Source organism: Polypterus senegalus, chromosome 11, assembly GCF_016835505.1.
Source record: "Polypterus senegalus isolate Bchr_013 chromosome 11, ASM1683550v1, whole genome shotgun sequence".
Lineage (NCBI taxonomy): Eukaryota > Metazoa > Chordata > Cladistia > Polypteriformes > Polypteridae > Polypterus > Polypterus senegalus.
Genome location: NC_053164.1, coordinates 91,598,567 through 91,605,724, shown reverse-complemented (window position 1 = coordinate 91,605,724; position 7,158 = coordinate 91,598,567). Strand labels below are relative to the sequence as shown.

The 7,158-nt window shown below is 41.0% G+C and overlaps 1 long non-coding RNA gene across 1 annotated transcript; it reads right to left on the bottom strand.

The window, feature by feature from the left end:
* Window positions 1-348: 348 nt before the first annotated feature.
* Window positions 349-4,413, bottom strand: LOC120539526. Its single transcript, XR_005635622.1, has 3 exons — window positions 4,370-4,413; window positions 458-508; window positions 349-385 (listed from the first exon to the last, which is right to left on the bottom strand). It is a non-coding gene; the product is annotated as an uncharacterized LOC120539526 (long non-coding RNA).
* Between the last annotated feature and the right edge of the window lie 2,745 nt (window positions 4,414-7,158).

Below are 7,158 nucleotides of genomic sequence, written 5' to 3'. Positions count from 1 at the left end.
CAATCTTTAAATATTTCACTAAATGAGAAAATTTACTAGCATGTGCATAGCCCTTTGTCCCTGTCTGTGTACAAGTGGTTCTCTTCTGTGCCACCTTGATGAACTCCTCAAACTTTTCAACTAAATACACTATAATTAAACATTTTGTCTTCTATTATGTTGTACCCTTATTTCTAACAAAGTCTCATGTTTTGTACAGTTTGATTATTCAAAATCGGCTCTTCAGCCAAGCGACACTGTTTACATTCAATCACTGAGGCCAGTTTTCCTTTTAAAATATGATTGTTAAAGTGTCTCGTGACAGCCGATATTTCATTCTTGGACCACGGTCTTCGCAAACGTTTCTCATGGCAAGGTTTCTTCACAGGCGCAACTTTAGGTTCTTCTATATGAAAGAAATATGTTAAACAGTTGTCAATTAAAATGTGAATTTTGTAATCTTTACATATACACGTACCATAAGATATCCTGGTATCTTCTGTTACCAAGTGTGGCTGCTTTCTTTTTCCTAAGGAGAGAATTGTTGACAATTATTTTTAGATTAAAATGCATAGGTTTTGCTGTCCAGTAATTTTCCAAAGAATAAATTACAACAAATATGATTAAAAAAATAAAATAGTTATATGAGGTTTTCAATTACTTGTCACTAAACAAAATCTAATTATATACACTGGAAGTGGCATTTGGGTTCCACAACTACAACCTCTTTGTCATTACTGCTACTAGAACAATTACAAATCTTAAACGGTTTGTATAAAAAACAAAAAGATACAAGCATTAGCCAGTGTGAACGATAGGGGGCGCTCTCGCTCCCTTGAACTCCTGTCCACGACTCCAGACACCAGGTAAAAGTCCAAATGTTGACTTTATTTTTCTTCCACAGTGCACAAAGCACACTCTCCACCACAATACTCATATAAATCAATAATTCTCAAATAAACCAATCCTCCAGCTCCCAGACGCGTTGCCACCCTTCCACCCAGCTCAGCTCGTTGTCTGGGAGTTCCCATAGTCCTTTTATACTCCCTGACCCAGAGGTGTTTCTGCCCAACAGTCCACAAGTCCTTATTCCTTCCGGGTCAGGGTAAATAGTCCTTTTCTTCAACCCGGAAGTCCGTTGCTCTTCTTATGACGAACCTCCGGGTCACAGGGCACGAAGAAGCCCTCGGTCCTCCCTGCAACTCCCTCCTGTGGCCCCCACGGCATCCAGCAGGGCTTTGCATAAAAACTCCATTATCCATGATGCCCTGCTGGTGGGAACCTCCACGCTGCAAGGAGGGCTCCACCTGGCGGCTTGGGGGTATTGGCCGGGATAAATGGCCGGCCATCCTTCACAGTATTCCCCCCCAGCGACGAATTATTATTCGAGCGGCCTGCCCCGAGAGGGAAGTCTTCTTCCAAGAGGACGTCCTGGTTGAGCCTTGATTTATACGAACATCTTGGTCCCTGGAGAACCTAGGGGGAATATTATTCCAAATCGACATCTTGTCCCCCTCTCTCCAAGGACAGTTCCGCCAAATATGGCCCAACCTTCAGCACCTGTAACACTGCCTCTGTCCTCCTGGTATTCTCCCCCTACGGGACTGAAAACAATAAGGAAATGTTAGGTCCGCCCCTTTTTCTGGGAGAGAAACCCTGCCGCCTCTACCGGTGCTTTTTCTCTTTCTGCTTCTTTTCCTTTCTTGTCAAGAGACCCCGGTTTAATCTTAGAGCCCTCCTGTTTAATCTGGGGCTTATATACAGTCTGGGTCTCTCTATTACAAGAAGAGAGCACCTTTACTGTCTGCACCCCTCTTGATTTACAACTTACCTGTGGCGGCGTCTTAAGGCCGTCTCGCTCCGGGAATCAGCACTGTCTAGCTGCCCCAGATTGATTAGCCCTTCCGCTGACCACTCGGTTAACGTACCGGCCTCTCTTGTAGGGTACGCTGTGTATTGGCACCCGCTACTTATTAAACGCGGGCCCGGATCACACCCGTCCCTCTATTATGTACGATACGGGTCTCACTTACCTGTATCGCCACATCATTCATTACGGGAGGCTCCCCACCAAATCGCCGCACGTAGGCCCTCACCTTCTCCAACGGCTCTTTGGCTGCCGCTCCCAAATCCCCGACGATCTTTTCAATGGTCGTCGGGACCTGTAAGACACTCGCTACGGGCTCGATTAGTTTTTCGAGCTCCCGCAAGTTTATATAATTATTTATTTCGACCGGCATAAGACTTACTTCCTTGTCTGTCTTCTCTGCCGGCCGGGAGCCAATGAGCACGCCTGCTTCAGGCACGTGCTCTGACAGGTCTCGCGGAGGCTTCTGGGACTTGGAGTTCTCAGAGGGTCGAGTTGCCTTCTTCGGCGAACTGCGGTCTGTCTTTAATATTTTTGCGACATCCCGATCAGCTACTTCCCGACCCTCCTTACCTTCTTGTGGGTTGAGCGATGCCTCGCCGCCTCCCCTTCCCTTCAGAAAGACCAAGTCCGTTCCTTCGGGCTCGAAGGTGCAAACAGCAGGACGCGGAGCTCCTCCTTCCCAGAATGCACCGGGTTTGCTACCGCGTCCCTCGTCGGCTGCCATCATGCGGAAGTCGACTTCTAGGCGCTCTGGCTTCGACAGGAGAAGGCCGTCGTCGTCGGGGCAGTCTCCTTTTTCCCTCGGAGCCTCCAGGTGGTCATCTCCAAGGTACATGCACGGGATAAGGTGAGAAACAATAAAAGGATTTTTAATGTCGTTCCCGGCACATACCTTAGAGGGATCGTTGCTTCCTAGAGGTTTCTCCGGACTTGTAAGGCCTCTCCTTAACTCCTCCCGAGCATCGGCCATTGCACCTACGGCACTCCCGCTGGCGTTGTCGCTTGCCCTTCTTCTTTCCCATTTTTTCCCACTACGCCACTGTGAACGATAGGGGGCGCTCTCGCTCCCTTGAACCCCTGTCCACGACTCCAGACACCAGGTAAAAGTCCAAATGTTGACTTTATTTTTCTTCCACAGTGCACAAAGCACACTCTCCACCACAATACTCATATAAATCAATAATTCTCAAAAAAAACCAATCCTCCAGCTCCCAGACGCGTTGCCACCCTTCCACCCAGCTCAGCTCATTGTCTGGGAGTTCCCATAGTCCTTTTATACTCCCTGACCCAGAGGTGTTTCTGCCCAACAGTCCACAAGTCCTTATTCCTTCCGGGTCAGGGTAAATAGTCCTTTTCTTCAACCCGGAAGTCCGTCGCTCTTCCTATGACGAACCTCCGGGTCACAGGGCACGAAGAAGCCCTCGGTCCTCCCTGCAGCTCCCTCCTGTGGCCCCCACGGCATCCAGCAGGGCTTTGCATAAAAACTCCATTGTCCATGATGCCCTGCTGGTCTTCTGGGAACCTCCATGCTGCAAGGAGGGCTCCACCTGGCGGCTTGGGGGTATTGGCCGGGATAAATGGCCGGCCATCCTTCACACCAGTTATTTTCAATTTATTTTCTAGAATTTACTCTTACATGTAAGTCAAAGCAAATTATATTGTTCTATCACTACAATACAAAGTGAAAACTGTGTGCTTAAATATGTAACTGTTACGGTGTTTGGTGATTTTTCTTTATAGTTTCATATTAAGTGCTTTGAGCTTGGGAAAGGTGCTATATAAATAAAATGTATTATATTTGTAAGGTATGTAAAGTACTCTGAACCTCTGAATGCTATAGAATATTACATTGTTAGCGTTCTTTACATTAAAACTAGCCAAAACAGAAGAAAATTATAAAAATTAAAAAATATATATTATGTGCACCCTAAACTAATGTCCTCATTTTACACATCTATAACAAACCTCCATTACCACTTTCATTAGGGACACGTCTAGTTGTCTTCTCATCATTCTCTTCATCATCATCATCTTCTTCTTCATCTTCATCATCATTCATATATATATTTCTTCTGTTGAAATCAAGTAGCATATTTCAGATATATATAATATTCATCCCTGTCAAAACTATTTCCTGTATGTCACATATAAGACATGCTAATAAATGTATAAATTACATGATCTTTACTGAAAACAAAAAAGCAAGTACAAAAGAATGTCTGTAGAAGTCCACATATTTTAAATGTTTTACTTTAAACAGAACATGGACACTTTCAATTTCCAATACGTGCACATGTGTCGTATCTGTCAAGAGTAAATTCATTTTTTTCATCTGGCCCATTCAGACTGTATCCTTAATATTACTTGAATTTCTCAACAAATGTAATTTTTTGTGTGTGTATTACGGACAAACACACCTGCAAATCAATGACAAAAGGTTGGTACAATATATGGTATTAGTCAAGATATTATTGAAATGTTTAATATCAAGCAGTACCACTATCATACACAGTACCTTACCTTCAATTTCAATCTCATCCAGGGATTTACCCTGCAGGTTTGATATATCGCCACTTTCCATGGATATCAGTAGTTTTGATATTTTGGCAAGCTGAATTGTGGCATCTGGCATACGTTAAAAATCTCTGTGGACTCTGATATCTTGGCCCAAGAAATCTGCTAACGCATCCAATTCCTTATTTTTGAGATTAAGGACTTGAGACAATGTGGCAATGTGCTTGCGCAGTTTTGTTGATCTGAGATTTTCTGGATTCCTGGCACCACACTGGGTTGAAAACAACCTCAGGCAGTCTTGGCCTCTGTAATAGCTGGTGCAGTTTGGCCTCCCAAACATAAACTTATTGATGTCCTCAACTCCACACACCTTTCGTTTCTCAGCTAATAATGTTAAAGCTTCAGTCATATTTGGTGTAAGTAGTATTGCCACTTTCCTCTCTCTTTTTCCAATTATTTCAATCCTGCTAAAGTGGACACATAATTTTTCTTCAAATGGTGTCAGGCCTAACGCAACATCTTCATGCAGTTTAGAGGTGTCTCTGTTTTGAAATGTTGCTAAATGGATTTTAGAAACTTCTCCGGAACATCTACGATTGAATATTATTATTTGTGCTAATGTTGCTCTGGCAACATTAAGTGTATGCCCTAGTAGTTGTGTTAAATTTCAGTTCCCGAGTCCACAATTGTGAGTAATTATCAAGATACCTGTGAAGCTTCTGCACATCTTCAGTAAATGGCAGAATTGATGGTTTATTATACTTCACCACACTGAGACTAAAGAGGGCTCTATGTGAAATGCATTCATTCCTTTTGGTGTTGTACAATTTTTTAAAAGATTCTGTAGCCTGCTGTAATTCAGTGTCTTCATTGATTAGGGCTCTACAATGCACAATGTCACACACTTTTTGTAAAGAGTGTCCCAATTTCAGAGCCAAGCTAAGGTGTCTTGTATATTTGTTTGTCCTCATCAAATCCTGCCACAACTTTAACTGCTTTGATAACAGCTTCAAAATTTATTGGCTTCACAGTCTCTTCCAGATTGTAGATCGATGACTGGTTGCGAATAACTTCAAGAAATCTTCCAATTTCTCTGAGCTTTTGACGGATATATTCATGTTTGGATTGATCATGTCCATGCTTGTTATAGAATGACTGTGCAAGATGAAGCAGACATACATCATTTCGAACAATGGAAGAAACGGAATCTTGATTCATTTGCGAAATAATTGCCCATACTCCTTCAGATACCTGAGGTGTTGTTACAGAGTTTGAAGTGAGTGCCAAACTGAGAATTCACTTTCTTCCTTTCTGGTTTCTCTCCTCTGCAGATTTAGGGTTAAATTTGCATATTCTTACATGTCTCCAAACTTCTTTACGGACAAAGAGCCCTTTGCAGTAAAGGCAATGCTGATATTCTGTATGTCCCTTTTTTGTTTTTGGCTTCCTTTTAAGCTTTAGTTCACCATTTCCACTTCTCAATACTTCAGAATTATGTAGAAAATTTCCTTTATTTCTTAGTCTTTCTAAAAGCTGTTTTCTTTTAGATTTTTTAGGTAGACTTAATGCTTTAGCAATGTCAGCCTCTTGCTTTTCATGAAGTTTAAAGTGTCTAGCAAGCTTAAACTGTGACTTTCCACATACATAGCAATAATTTTTTTTACCACTGCTGTCAGCATTGGTGACTGAAGGCCCTATAAAATTGTGAGTATTTGGAAGTGAAGCATCTTTTCTTTCAATGTTCATGCTGGTTTGTGCAGAACATGAACTTTGGTTGTTATTTGCAGAAATACTGGAAGCATTCTTTGACATATTTGGAGCTGGATTTCCTTCCATATTTGACACATGGACTGGATTAAATGATTTTCCCATCTCTTTTTCAGATGTTACTTCTCCTAATGGTGCCATTTTGTCTTCAGTAGATGAGTAAGCTGTGCTAATGCTGTCATTTTCAGAAACTGAATCCATTTCTGTTTCTGGTATATAGTCATCAGCTGAATCAGTTTCATAATCCTAAAATTGAAGGACATAAAAATAAAACAGCTAAACCTATAATTCAATGTTTTTCCCTTAATAATTAGAACATCAAAAATCTATTTAAATTTTGTTTAACTCAAATATAGAATGGTCTTCCATATTTCTTCACAAGTGTGGGTGTACTACACACACACCCACACATATTAGTATTAAAAAACAATTTAGTCTTTAATAGAACAAATCATTGTCCATCTTTTCTTAAAATGTAGATTGGTCTGGTAGAAAACAATGTACTGTATATTTCTAAAATGGGAAAAAGTTCCATATACATACTAGAAACTTTAATCTACATAATAAACTGTTGTACCATGAGACACATATTAGATTCAATATTTGCAAATCCAGATTTAAAAATAAAAACCCACAAGTATTAATAGAATGCATCTATAGACCAAACTGCAAAAATATTACAAAAGTTGACTATGCATGAAGGAATCAAATTTAGAAAGAATATGTCCTCTCAGCTTTACTGTATCATCATAAATCAACACACAGACAAGGCCAAGTAATCAGCCACCAAACTATTCCTCATAAACATGTCACTATTAACCAGCTTTTGTTACACATACTACAAGCTCAGTCTTACTAGAAGTATAAAGAGTAGCCTCTGCATCACCCTTAATATCGTGTTGAAAATGTGTTTTATTAAAAGGCATACCAATTTTTGTCAAGTAGTACAGGGTCTCCCAGAGAAATTAGGTGGCAATTAAGACAATCAATTCTAAAAAGTCAGTTTTTAGAAAAGGCTATTTGAAAGA